This window comes from Ochlerotatus camptorhynchus, unplaced genomic scaffold, assembly GCF_037179485.1.
Source record: "Ochlerotatus camptorhynchus isolate MF236.1 unplaced genomic scaffold, CSIRO-AGI_Acam_v1.1 ptg000036l, whole genome shotgun sequence".
NCBI lineage: Eukaryota > Metazoa > Arthropoda > Insecta > Diptera > Culicidae > Ochlerotatus > Ochlerotatus camptorhynchus.
In genome coordinates, this window is record NW_027040527.1 from 28,488 (window position 1) to 44,035 (window position 15,548).

Here is a 15,548-nt window from a genome sequence, read left to right on the forward strand (position 1 = left end):
ATGGCCAGGCCTACTGTGCAGCATATAAGGGGCAAGATGATTCAGAAAACATCGGGCCTGTTTAAATCGAAAATTTCAACACGATGCTTCAGAATCCAATAAATGGATGAAACGTGGACAAATCGTACCGTACGTTCCGATTTTGGTAATTATATGATTGGTTGGTCGTTGGAGGCATCAAAGCTAGAAAGGTTAAGTGATGCTCCATTTTCTTCTGACGGTTGGGGCAGGAGCACTAACTCTTGTCCTAGCCTTTTATGACTTATGGCTATAGCGCCATTACTCGCTTTCTGAAAAGAGAAGAGGGAAAGAAAGAGGAGAAGGACAAAAGGAAAAGAATAATGTGAAATCTATGAACATAAACAATATTTTTGAATTGAAATATACAATATAGAAATGGTCCCTACCCGAGTCTTGTCACTATTATCAAGTTATAAAAAGTAACAAGGACTAAAATGTGATCCTTTGATTACTGTAAAATCCTGATGCTTGGGACTAGCAATCATCCACAAGGTGTATGAAATTTGTTACGAATATTTTTTACGAAAACTGCTATCAAAACTGATCTAGATGAAAATAAAAAATGCCATTAATTTTTCATATTGTCGTGGCCTTTCGAAAGAAATTATGCAGAATAGAAAATAAAAAGAGGGTAACACACAATTAATTTCCAATATCGCAAACAGGAGAAATGTTCCAAGAATGTGGATCTATATATGCACGATAACACCGATCTGCAACAGATCAATTTTCGGGCCGGATCTGTGACGTGGGTAGGCTGTCGGAAAATTAATTTAACTGTTATGCACATTCCCAAATTAACACCCAGATCTTCGGTACGGCAAACAATAACAAGCTTCCCCCCTCATCCGCGGAAGCTACCGTGCGGCTAGCGGATTTTGAACCTCGAAGTCTCTTCCACCCGAATGGAGCATTCCATTTAAACGGACAAAACTTGGCCCGGTTACGGTCGATCGAGTTCGGGCGTGCGGAAAATCGATACCGATATATGAATATGGGTATGAAGGCCTCACCGAGTGAGTCGGTCGGTCGGTCGTATATTTTGGGGCGGTACGGTATCAGCCAGAGCACCAAATTCAATTGGTATACGAAATTACAACTGTATATTTGCAAATTGCATTCAATTGAATGGAACCATCATTATCGCGGGTTTGTAATTCTGGAAGAACGAGCCAAGCCAAAACACTTTCAACCGCCCGACTCTGAATCTCGCGGGAAGGCCGTTATCGAATCGGATCGGTACATGCTCGTATATGTTTGTTTGGTGGATGAATGAATGGATGAAAATGCGAGCCGAATGCGGTGAGAGCCCACCTGTTGCGGGAATCGGTATGGATTTCAAGCTTAATAGCTCATAGGTGTTGCTATTTCCGCGATCGCTCTTGGGGTAGGCAAATTAGCTACAGTTAAAATTAAGATTCTAAGTTTCCAGGTCAGTAGATGAACTAGTTTCGATGAATGCAACAACCTTTCGAGGTCAGGAGGATTTAATTTCGGCTTATTTTATGGTCTTAAAAAAGATAAAAAGGAAACTTTTGAAAACGCGAACAATCGGAACTGGGACTAGGTGAAGGGGTGTATGCGAAAAGGTCGGTTTGTGTAGATTAAATTAAGTGTTATAGAGAAATGATACGAGTTGATTTTTTTTTTCATCCATAATGAGGTGGTTCACCAAACTCCACCTTGTTGTTTGAAATAGATCTTCCTGGAAAAAGCTTCCGACTGTCTACAGAATCTCGAAGACCCACCAGTGATCAACTTCCACTTCCAATTAGCCGTAAAAGGAAACTTTGTGCTGTACCATTCCGGATCGAATGTAGGTGAGCTGGTTCAAAGCAAGGTTGTTCCAGAGCAGTACAAGTATGTACTCCGCGATTGCAAACCAAAGGAAAGTGATGACTGACAGTGATCGGTCTGCATTTCCTTCCTACATCGCTTTCCGATTGTTAATTTCATCTTCCAGCAGTGGCATCAGGGCAGGTACTCTTGCGTTCTGTTCGAGATCGAGCATGCGGAGAAAATGATCAAAACAAAACGCGAGACTTCGTTTCATAACATGATCGCTATTCTTATTTGTGATAAATATCTCGAAGCCCCCTTTTACCGTTTCTGTGTTTCCCTGTAGCCCGATTCAAAATCAATTGTATGCTCGAGCAATGCGGCAATATAGCAATGTATGACCTAGTTTTGCTTGTTTTGTTGGAATAGTTAGTAGGTATATTTAAAATCCATTTGCGATGGCGTGACGATTCGTGATCCCTGTGCGTAACATGATATGACGTTATGAATTCGATCTACAACGCACACGCAAACTTCCTTCGGGTGTTGACTTTGAAGAATGGGTTTCATGGCAAAGGATCGCGTGAAGATTGTTGGTTTAAATGTGGCAGATCGGTGTGCTACTGGTAACTACCGAGCTGAGGCGGTTTTATTAATTCTCTTGAATTGCAAGAGCGATTTTGACCAATAGAATCCACCGAGAACTGACAATGTTGGACAACAGAAATTGAAAGCTGAATAAAAGCATTTGCATGTGAAATATGAATGGTATGGACTTATTAACCTATTGTTGAGTAAAAATGAATGATGGGATGTTTTGCTTTGAATTTAATTAGGTAAAATTTGGGTTAGAAAGAGACTAAAAACATAATCGCACCCTAAATGTGCATTCAAACTGAACCACGGTATGGATGGACAAACAAATAAGAGGTTTGTAGTCAACCTAAAAACAGAACATACCATAGCTTGAAATCTATTTAAACAAAGAACAAGAACCGACTTACTTCATGCAGATCGCGCAGATTGCCTCATCATATGAACACTGTAAAGAATTTTGGACAAAATTATCGCACGGTAACTTCATTTCGTCCATCAAGCGTTTCAGCATGAGTCCTCGAGTGTTTTGCTGTTGCCTAGTCTGACCAACGGGAAACATCGTCACGCATGTAAGCAATTCCAAGCACGAGTAAACGTTGCTAACAGCTTCGGAAATTTCTGTCCAATTCAAAGTCTTACGTCGATGGAAAAACGGAGATTATCCGGTTCAACGACGCTGATACATTACATGCAAGCAGAACTCGTATCGACTTCACTTGCGGTTGCAGTTTCCGCGAATAGCCTTTGTCACAGTAAGTAACACTTGACATAACTCCCCCGAACATTCGGTAACGCTAACTCCCTCACTCACCCCACCTTTTTCATGATTGAATTAAAGTTTTTTTTTCACTCAGTGCAAAATAAGTTTAAACGCTGTTTTGAATAACATAATGGCCTACTTTTCCTAACTAAAATTACAGTGTTACTTTTCAACACTCTTTTGAGTGTCAAAAATGTTGTATGCAATTCGTAAAATCATTCGGCATGGCTCGTTGGATAAACGACTCGTGCTGAAAAAATCTTCTTTTGGCAACTTGTTGCATAAATATCTATATAATGTTATGAAAGATGGCGTGGATGAGTAAATTATGTTTATTTTTTTCTTTTTTCGTATTTTTCTCTTTTTGGTCAATCTGTTTATTACGTAAAATTCCCCTTAATGATTGAAGGCTCCCAATGAATGATTAAATTATCTAGTATTCAAATTTGTAAATCTATAATTTATTAATAAATCTATACTTACAATCATTAATGAATAAACAAGGGGTATTCAACTCTGCACACCTTAGTCTGTGCCGAGCGTTTTAGCTGAGCCGAAAGCTGTGCCAAGCACTGTGCCGATCATACCGAAGTGTGCCAATCAACGTGTCAATATCGCATAAGTTTGGGAACCCTGAATTTATAATAACTTTCGTGATTGTTCGTGTTGACAGGTTTGCTGATGGTTCACAGTTTACAATGTAAAAGGTTTGGCTTTCATAGGAAGTGAGACACTAGCTTATTCTTATTCCATCCTTTTCGCAACGAACCAACTGAACGTGTCTATTGATCTACTGAATCAACCAACAGGAAAAAACGAGAAACACAATCACGACCTGTCTTAAGAAGTTTCTAGGAATGTAGGAAATTGCTAGCAGTGAAACAGCCATGGCATGATCATTTTCGCAGCAACAGCACCACCAAATCTCGTGCCAACACTATTACCGTTATATGGTTAACCCAGTTGTTCATTTCTGGAAGTGGTCTTCAGTCAGAATCTAATCTAAAACCTAATTAACCACTTCATTCGAGCAGTTAAAATGACGTTTACTACCACTCGAACTTAGAAATAAAACATTATTTTGAGATTTTTTCTTCTGGAACCTCGAGAAAAGTAGCCAACATTTGTGCGTTTCATGAAAAAAATAGACATTAGTAGGTCCAGTTTTGTGAAATCGCTGGTAGAAAGTCACGCCAAAACTGCTTGACAAAGTGGTCAATTCTAATTTCATCTTTCTTGTTGTAAATCAACTGAATGTTGAACTACCTGTAAAAATCCGCATTTATTAATTATGGGAAAATCACCCACGACACAGCTTCTAAATGTTCAACTTACCCGTGCAGCAGTGAATCCAAATGACCTTTCACTAACTGTCAGGAAAAGTGTATGAAAAGTCATGACCTACATGGTTATTATTTATCTCATAATATATATTATCTTCGCTCTCCTTCGGTATAAAAGCTATACAAGTTATGTTTTTGAATAATAATTAATGATATTGAATAACTGAATGCTGTCAGTTTTAATGTTACTAACATCATGGTGCCACCCACCTTTCTATTGGCATAATGTTAATAAAAAAAAATCGACTAGTGATTTTCACAGTAGTCTGGAACCAGATCGCAGTATCTGCTGTTCAACTCGGACAATTTGTGCAGCAAAGCCTCAACGCGATCATTGTTGGAAAGGCGATTCTGCTGTTCGTCTGCCTGTGGCTGTTTAACTAGCTCCTCAATGCGAACTTCGTACATCTAGACAAGCCACTGCTTCTCGGCATCAATGTCATTGTCGCTTCCGCAAGCACGATCCTGCGTGTATGCATACGAATCCTTGGAATGGAACGACGACGTCGTAATGTCCTCGAAATGTCCCGAATCGGCAAACGAGCCCTGCATTTCCAAGGTGGGCATCTTGTCCATGAACTGCACCTGGTGGATGACAGGATTGTGCAGATGATGCCGGGGATTGGCTTTGCGACACTCGTCCGTTTGATCCACAATCGGTGAAATGCCCTGAGAGCTGGACGTGTTTGCAACGTTGATGGTGTGCTCCCGCACCGTTACGGCGCCCCTGGAGTTTGAACGTTCCTTCGGGGAACTGAGCGATGTCTTGAAGAGCCGCAGCTCAACAACCTCTTTGGTAAGTCTTAGAATTTCAGTATCACGCTGCTCCAGGTCTCTGCGAGCCTGCGAGAGCAGCTTCTTCTGTCGTCTGATCTGGCGCTGAGCCCGCTGGGTCGGGGTAAGGTAGTCCTCACCCGTCTGTCCGGCATGGCTCGAGCAATGTACTACGTATTTCATCTTACGGCCACTGAACGTGGTGCCCTTGCGGGCCACGTATGGATGGTCGTGTTCGATTTCTGTGGCCTTGCCACTGCGAGGAGACGATTTTTTTGCATATCCGTCCTCACTCGTTTTCTCAGAACGGCCGTGTAGATCGCGTACTTATCCTGTGGCTGTGCCACCACGAGGAGATGTTTTTTTTGCAAATCCGTCATCACTCGTATCTCAGAACGGCGTTCAAAATTTCAAATTTCCTTGCAAGTGGTGATTTGTCCTTTATTGCCTATCAAGGGTCTCCAAGATTCCAGTTTCGTCTCCTGGCAGGATCGCCAGATATGTGAAAATCCGTCGATATTAACTATGGGCAAATTACCCACGACGCAGCTAATAAATGTTCAACTTACCCGTGCAGCAGCTCGAATCCAAATGACCTTTCACCAACTCTCAGGAAATGTGTATGAAAATTCATGAGTCATGACTCATGACCTACGTAATTACTATCCATATCATACTACCGAAATTATTAGCACCGACAAACCGACATGAATGATCATACAAATTTCTGATCGAAACAAAAAACTGACAACTGACATGTGTTCGCGGAAAATATTTATCCTAGCCACGAACACGCGTACAAAATTTATGAGTTGGTTCGTGGCTAATCTATTTCCAACCCGGGGGCAACTTGACAACTCCAGTATATTGCCAGTGTACCCCGATAGTTTGGTGCTGGTGGTTCTGCCAAACTCACAAGTTTCAGAGGTGTTATATGAATAGGGCGAATGCAGAAATGATGTAAAGTAAATAAAAAGGTTTAAAATTAATAGTATTGTCGTGCGCCCCCCACACCGGAATCCGCGTGTGGTACACGTTAAGTTCAACGTCAAAACTAACATTAGTGACATATGAAGTCCAGTTATGCCAGCGAGAAATGTCATTTTGATTTCCAAAATTCATAATCAGTTTATTCACATTCAAAGTGTTTTTATGTTACTTCATACGCGAAGTTAACGATTTTCAGAGTTGGTTGGAAATGCTAACATGAAGCTTTAGTGTGATGATTTATTAGCTAGAGAATGATCTTTAGAAGAGGGTAGGTGGATAGTTCCGTTAGAGTACGGCAGTATGAAAATTGAATAGAAGTTGAAAATGAGCGAAGGGCCATTAATGCGACAGTTTTTGAAGATAGACGCACATTTTTGCCTAACCCGTACGATGTACGCGGGGACTTGAAGTATGTCTCCAAGTCCACAGGCAAAAATGTGCGTCCCTCTTTTTGCTCATAAACTGACTGCGGCTGTGGAATAGTTCTAGCGACGTTTTCATCACTACCTAAAGCCCCACGTTGCGAGAGCATTTCCAGTCGATGGTGTGTTATAATGCACATTTGAATCGGCCGTTATGGATTCTCGATTAAGAGTTAAGTTTAAGTGTCATGTCTGTTTGTCGGTGTTATTAGTAAAAGAGGATTATATTGCGCATTTTGCACCAAATTAGACTCCTGTGCAAAAAATAATTGCTCAGTAATATTTTCGCACTAGCCAGAAAATTTAAAAATCGACTTATTTGAAAGCCATAACAGCTACACTGTTGAATTTAAGCTCCAGAAAGCATTAAGAAGCTCCACATTTAACTTTTATGACCAGTGCGAAAATATTACTGTGTACTTATTTTTAGCGCAGGAGTCTAATCAGGTGTGAAATCCGCAATAACCAGCTGAAGCTAAAGACTGAAGTACAGTTCAGTGGCAAATATCGGAACTGTTGGAACGCTACCAAATCTGTCACAAATGTCATCAACAACAACAAAAGGAACCCTCAATGACCAGTAGCCCAAATTCGACGAGGCCATCATACCAACAATCAATTCGAAACTAACGATTTTAAATTGGCTCACTACTTGACTAGCCTATTCGTCCCAAGCAAATCGATTAACGTATCCCATTCTAGTATAAATTCCAGTACTACACAATGTTTGTTTTGATTCGCTATGAAAGTTTGACAGATAAAATGAGGGGTTCGTGGATTTTCCAATGTTTCGAGGGGTGCATCGATTAGCTTGGGACCGAAGATAGTACCAGAGCTGAGCCAAAAAGTTGAGCTCGTTTCTTCGGGACCTTCTGGTCTTAGAGTTACCTCTTTGATAATACCGTGGCCGATAACAATGATAGTTATGAGCACGACGACGGTAGTGACGATAAGTTATAGCAGTAGTTCCGGAATCAATAAAGGGTGTCCACGATGAAATTGCCACACACAAAATTGATTCGCAAAATTCGAGTTTTCATCCGATTGCCTTCAAATTTTCAGGGATTGAGAAATAACTATTAAACTTCATTTTACCATTTTACTCGTATTTTATTTACATTCCATACGCAAATGCCCGCACCTTGGCCTTAACCCCGGCCATAAGATTCTGCACAACCTGTGAATCAACCGTTTTTTGCATGTAAACCCATACTTTCTTCAGTTCCTCGACTGTCTTCACTACCTTAGGTCGTTTAAGAAGGTGCTGCTTCATAATCGCCCAGTACTTCTCGATGGGGCGGAGCTCCGGAGTGTTGGGAGGGTTGAACATTTTCGGCACGAAATTGACCTTATTGTCCGCATACCACTTCAGCACGTCCTTGGAGTAGTGGCATGAGGCCAAATCCGGCCAGAAGATTGTTGGGACGTTGTGGGCCTTCAGGAGAGGAAGCAGCCGCTTCTGGAGGCACTCTTTTATGTACACCTGTCCGTTCATCGTGTCCTGGGTCACGAAAGGTGCACTCCGCTTCCCGCACGTGCAGATGGCTTGCCAAACCAGGAATTTCTTCGCAAATTTGGACATCTTCTGAGTGCGGACATGCTCCGGAACGCTGAACTTATCCTTGGCCGTGAAAAACAGGTTGCCGGGGATCTGTTTGAAGTCGGCCTTCACATATGTTTCGTCGTCCATGATGCAGCATTCAACTTTCGTCAGCATGTTGAGGTACAACTTCCTGGCACGGGTTTTGGCGGACTTGTTCTGCTTCTCGTCGCGATTAGGGGTCTTTTGTACCTTGAACGTTCGAAGCCCAGTCTTAGTTTTGGCCTTCTGGACAAAACTTCGGCTTAGGTGCAGCTTCTTAGCCACATCCCTAACGGAGGCGTTCGGATTTCGGTTGAAGGCCCCAACTACGCGGTTGTGATTTTTGGTGTTGTACGGAATACTTTTTCCTTCACTTCTGGGCTTCCGATCGGTAGTCAACCGTTCCTCGAACCGCTTAATCACTCGCGACACCGTAGAATTCGCGATTCCCAACGTTTTAGCGATGGAACGATGCGAGAGATCCTTGTTCTCGTGATGAATGCGCAAGATTTTATCACGCACGAGTTGTTCTTTCGACTCCATTTCCGCGAGTTTTGATCACAGGACTTTAAAACTTACAGGATGTAAATAATGCACTATGAACTAAATCCACCCAAATTTTCATTAAATTCTACCCAACGGTTAAAAAGTTAGAGCAATTTCATAGTGTGGCAATTTTATCGTGGACACCCTTTAGTATATCTCCCGTTACCAATAGCAGTAGTGGTGATGATATACCTTCGGCTCCTAGTCACCCTCACTAGCACCACCTGAAGTCCTCTCTCGCTAAAAACGGTAACGCCGTCTCTAAAGCATGTTTGATTTTTCTCAGGTTTGCTTTAATCTATAAAGTTAATTCCGATTTTAATTCTGATGATATGTTTGTCAGATATACAAAAATTGGCTGAGTAAAATTATTTTCATTCATCCAATAAGTCTAGGCACTTTTTTGGAATTAAACCTTAAGTTGGTGATGCAGTCGGTATTTAGTATGTTGCAGCCGCAGACAAAAATTACTCCATCTGCCATAGGATTCAGCTTGGTGCTGCATTTGGCATGTTTCTAAAAGAGAACGCGAGCTTGTTTCATATAGGGGTGGGGGTGACACCCAGTTCTCAACAGATGATCCGGCCGGACAGCTGTTGCTAGCTTTTTCGTTATTCTTCGTAGACTGCCACCACTTATGATCTTATTTAGGATCATGTTGCTTCAGGACTGATCAGGATCTGCGGGTAAGATCGATTGGAATATCTTCAGTAACAATCGCGTTGCGAACCGGTCGAATGACGAATTTACAGATTGTTGTCACCGGTATTCTGAAGGTTCAGTTGATCTGAGAATCTAAAAAAAAAAGTTTTTTTAGGACTTAATAAACACATTCCGAAGGGGAAAGAGTGCATTCGATCGGAAGCAATTATTTCTTTGATTAACCAAAATGATTAATAAATAATCCTAAATTTAAAACCACTTATCAATATGATTCTCTAATTTCTGGTTTTAAGGACAAAAGGTCGAAATGGCAAAAGTCTATATGACAACAGGTCCAAGGACAATCGATTGACCGATAAAAGGTTGAAAGGACAAAGAGCTTTTTTTCAGTTACCATAGGGACTAAATTTTGGATTAGCCCCGGCCTCTTTCAAATTGTCTCATTATTTACAGGGCTGTTAGAAGATCTTCAAAATTTGATCCGCGAAATTCGCGACTTCAAATACTAATCCACGACAGATAAAAAACTATTGTTATTAGCTGTTTGCTTGCTCTCAACTTAGTTTTTTTGAAGCGCTTCCACATTTTAATTGAGAGCTTTTTATGCCTGTTAAATCCTATACCGAAGGAAGTCGAGAAATTTTCCATCCCGAAAAATTAATGTACCGGACGGGAATCGAACCTAGCCGCCTACAGCATAGACTTGCTTCGTAGCCGAGGGGGGGCGACACATCTAAATCTCAATTCTAGATGCTCAAAAAATCTCACACTAGCGAATAAATCTTCGAAAAATCTTCTTTCATTTCTCGCATCTACTTGCATCGCGCATCATCTTTTTGCAGGAAATCTTCAAAATCGAGATAAATCTTCTTTCTATCTACTCAGCGTACGCGCAGCTAGCCACAGCAAAACACAATATTTCCTGCATCGTAGATAGAGTCGTCCCCCTCGTTCGTAGCTGCGCCTTTTCCGACTGAGCTAAGGGAGTATCGCTTGTACCCAATGTATCTTTTTCAGTACAATGTATCATTTTCAGTTATTCATGTTCTTGGTAGAATAAATTCTGACTGTTTAGTGAACATAATAAAACACATTGTGAAATTCTTATTAATAAAAGCCGCATAGCTTTTCTGAAACTTTATTTTAAAACATTTATGCATTTTTATTTGAAATGTAATTTATCTTGAAAATGATTAACATCCAAATCCCAATCAAAAATAGGATGCTATAAATTTAATTTTAGGTTTTTATTTTATTAAAAATATATTGAAAATAATTCTTCTTAGGAAAGGTCTTCTATTTTTTTTAACTCTTTATTTGTTCAAAATTCAAAATAAATTACATTTCATTTTTAACCTAGGTGCTCCAGTTACTACAGTAACTTACCAGCCTTAATTGTTATGATATATATCTAAGTGTTTTTACATTGTTCCTGTCTTGGCAATTCAGTATTTTAAACAGGTTTTTAAAACCTGCATATCAGTATAACAATTGATAGCTTAAAACTAAAACTAAATCTTATCTAAGTATAAAGGGAATTAATCGTTGCAATTGAGGATTGTAACGATTTTTGCCTGAAATTATTAATTATTTTGTTGGACATTTGTCTCAACATTCGAAATTCTATGTACTTCGGTAGTACTGTACCAGGGAGGCAACTTCAAAATCATCTTCAGAATTTTGTTCTGAATCCTTTGAAGTGCTTTTTTCCTGGTAGTGCAACAACAAGACCATATTGGCACAGCGTAAAGCATGGCCGGTCTAAAAACTTGTTTAAATATTAGAAGTTTATTCGTCAGGCAAAGTTTGGATTTCCTGTTTATAAGAGGATACAAACATTTTATATATTTGTTACATTTGGCTTGAATGCCCTCAATGTGATCTTCAAAATTTTGGTCAAGTATTAATCCCAGATATTTCACTTGGTTTGACCAGGAAATTGGAACTCCGTTCATAGTGACTATGTGACTACTACTAGGTTTCAAAAAGGAAGCTCTGGGCTTATGTGGAAATATTATAAGTTGAGTTTTGGAAGCGTTGGGAGAAATCTTCCATTTTTGTTAATAAGAAGAGAAAATATCTAAACTTTTCTGCAGTCTGCTGCAAATAACACGAAGACTTCTTCCTTTAGCGGAAATGCCTGTGTCATCAGCGAACAAAGATTTGTGGCAACCCTGAGGCAAATCAGGGAGGTCCGAAGTGAAAATGTTATATAATATAGGCCCAAGAATGCTACCCTGAGGAACTCTAACTGGTAGTCGATTAGATTTGGAATTTTGATAATTTACTTGAAGAGTTCTGTCAGTTAAATAATTTTGAACTAATTTCATAATATAAAGTGGAAAATTAAACTTTTTCAATTTAGCAATCAAACCTTCATGCCAAACACTGTCGAATGCTTTTTCTATGTCTAGAAGAGCAACTCCAGTTGAGTGGCCTTCAGATTTGTTTGAACGAATTAAATTGGTAACTCTTAAGAGTTGATGAGTAGTTGAATGCCCATGGCGAATAAAAGGTCTTCTATTGCACGGAGGTTATGTGCCGTGTAAAAAAAAACCTGATGCCATTTGTAATTATAGCATGACAATTATAGACATATTTTAAAAATTTCTGCATTTGCACCAAAAAAATGTTTTTTTTTTTAAGTATTAAAGTAGCTTGAAACGGATAGTGTGATTGGAATCAAGTTGATAGGTTGTATCGTTGTCGAGAAATCGTTAAAAACGTACCGTGTAAATCGCGAAAAACCGTGTAAAAAAAGACCAGTAAGTTTTAAAAGCGTTTCGAAGAAATGTTTAAGGTGATTCCAACGAAAATTTCGAGAAAATTGAATCCTGAATTCCAAGGATAGTTCTAACAAAATTTTGAGAAAAAATTCTAAGGAATTCTGCATTCCAAGCATATTACGGAGATAGTTTTTTTTTAGAAAATTTAAAAGATATTAAGAAATTAATGGGAGCATTTCAAAGAATTAATGAGTAGTAATTCCATGAGAATTTCAGGAGAATAGTAAGTGCATGCTGAGGACATCACATCACGTCTCTGATCGTGGTAATTTTTCCTAACAAATATCATAAACAATTCGCGCCAATCTAACGAATTCTGCAATTTTTATGATAGCACATCAGTTCGTGATTTTCGCGATATCATTTAATGTTTCCGCGATTTTCGCGACTGAAAGTTCAACTGTATTTACTGTACATAATTTCCGTATTCGTTCCATTCAGAAGGCAATTCTGTGAGTTTGCCAGAACCACCAGCACTAAATTGTCGGGTTAGTTGAAAATTTCAACCAAAAAATTGTCTGGTTGGTTGAATCAACCGTAACTATTCAAACCGACGTATCTGCTTTTGTAAACAATCACTTCAATCGATAATTTGTGGCAACTGCTAGCTCACTCAAGTGGACCCTACACGATTGCTTTTATTGACAATAACCGTATTGTCAATACATTCTATATTGACGTCAATACATCGGTATTGACAATATTTATGTCATCACATCATCAATTATTGTCAATAATTCCCCTTCGCGTCAATATATTGATACGTGTGGGGTTCGCTTCACAGAAACCAACAATACCAGCTAGTAGGAGAAAAATTCCCCTAGCCGATGAAGGTATTTGTTTGCGTGGGTGAGTTTGCAGTTAAGGCAAATCGTCTGTTAAAGTGATTGTTTACAAAAGCAGATACGTCGATTTGAATAGTTACGTATTTAATGTACTTTCAGCTTTAAGATGAAAGGGCTGTTATTTATTTATTTATTTGTCGTCAATCAGTGTAGACCGTTTTACAATTGTTGTCTTCAGTGCTATTTTTACAATTTTGTCTTTGTTTATATTTTTTATAATATGTCTTAAGAAAAAGTTAAAACATTACTTCTAGTTGACGTTATGCGACGAATTAAAATATTGCTTTAATTTAGTTTTTGTCATTGTAAAGTCAATGTTATCGCAGTGCTTATTATATGTATCCATCATTTGGTTCAAGGGTCCAAATTTGGCATAATTCGTACGATGACGATTTGTAGCAAATATATTTCTGTTTCGTAAATGCCTAGATGGTGTATATAAATTTAAGGATGACAATAGTTCTATTGAATCAATTCGATGTGATACGATATCGTTTACGAAAGAAATCATAGCAAATTCACGACGTTCTTTTAATGTTTGGATATTTATGAGCATACACCGAGCTGTGTATGATGGCAGAGGAAATACAGTCCAACCTAACTTGCGGAGTGCATACAATAGAAACTGCTTTTGAACGGACTCTATTCTTTCTTCGTGTGTGATTGAAAAAGGTGACCAAACTATGCTGCAATATTCTAATATCGATCTTACATAAGCAATGTACAATGTTTTTATCGTATACGGATCGTGAAAGTTATAGCAGAAACGTTTTATGAAACCAAGCATGTTGTTAGCTCTGTTAATAATTGTGTTATAATGATCGGTGAAAGTAAGTTTTGAGTCCAAAATAACACCTAGATCCCTGACTCTATCACATTTTTCTACGATCTGGTTTCCTAAAGTGACTGTTATATCGGGTAGCTTTTGTTTTCTACTAATGGTAATGGAGTTACATTTTTTTATATTTAATTGTAGCAGGCTTTTTTGACACCAAGTATGGAATATTTGAATTTCCTCTTTGAATGTGATGATGTCTTTGGCATCTTTTATTTCCAAAAAAAGTTTAATGTCGTCAGCATATATTAAAACTTTCAATTTCTTAATAATGAAAGATATGTCATTGACGAATAGAATAAATAAAAGTGGTCCTAAATGGGAGCCTTGAGGAACTCCTGAAGTGACATCAACGGGATTTGATATCTTTCCTTTGTATTTTACTATTTGATGACGGTCAGTTAAATATGATTCAAGCCACTTGAGGAGTGCGTAATGAATTCCCATTTTTTGAAGTTTAAAAAGAAGCATGGGTATGTCAATTCGATAAAACGCTTTGCTGAAATCTGTATACAACACTTCTACATGGTTTCCGTTATCCATTGCATTCAAGGAATAATTAATTAATTCGAGCAAATTCGTAGTTGTTGAACGGCCTTTAAAGAAGCCATGTTGCATAGTAGTTATTCTGTTTTTAATTTGAAGAAAGAGTTTTTCATTTACAATCGCCTCGAAAAGTTTCGAAATGCAAGAGATAATAGCTATACCACGATAATTACGTATGTCGGATTTTTTACCCGATTTAAAGATAGGCACTAAAAACGAATTTTTCCATATTTTGGGGAAGTTTCCGGATTCCAGTGACATATTGAAAATACAAAATAATGGAGCAGTAAGTTCAATTGCTAAAGTTTTCATAAAAACTGGCGGAACACCGTCAGGGCCAGGACCTTTAGATGCATCTAAATTGTTTAAACCCTTTAAGATATCATGAACCTTGATTTGACTTACGCTGATGTCACTTGAAAATTCTGGATATGATTCAAAATATTCACGGTCACGGTCCTCTTCTGAAAACGTAGTATATATTTCTTGGAAGAAATTTGCAAACAAATTGCATATATCATCCGAGTTCTCACCTATCGTATCGTCCAAATGCATCTTTGAGGGAAAATTATCAGATTTTAATTTGGTTTTCACATAATTGAAGAAGTTTCTAGGACAAGATTTTATTTCAAGTTCAGTTTTTAAATTATACTCCTCAAATGCCATATTCACGGCCAAATTTAACTGATCGCAAATGTCTAAATAGTATGCCAAAGTTTCTTCACTATTATATTTTTTATAAAATTTGTGCGCTTTTTGCTTTCGATTTTTTAAATTTTTCAGTTCTCTGTTGTACCAAACTGGATGTTTTGCATGACTCTGACGTCTTCTTCTTTTAGTTGGCACTTCTTCAAGAATTATTTCAAGCAACACATTGTAGAATACGTCAACTGCACATTCAACATTTCCTGCAGTTCTTAATATTGCTTGCCAATCGACAATGTTCAATCTATTTCTAATGTTATCATAATTTGCTGAATTGTAATCAAAGATTTCATCAAATTCGCAGTCGTTGGTTCTTTCATTTATGTGAACGAATAGAGAATACTCTATTGCTGT

At 38.5% G+C, this 15,548-nt stretch overlaps 1 pseudogene; it reads right to left on the reverse strand.

The window, feature by feature from the left end:
* Nucleotides 1-4,746: 4,746 nt before the first annotated feature.
* On the reverse strand, nucleotides 4,747-5,654 carry LOC135709729 (protein quick-to-court-like; annotated as a pseudogene).
* Nucleotides 5,655-15,548: the final 9,894 nt, after the last annotated feature.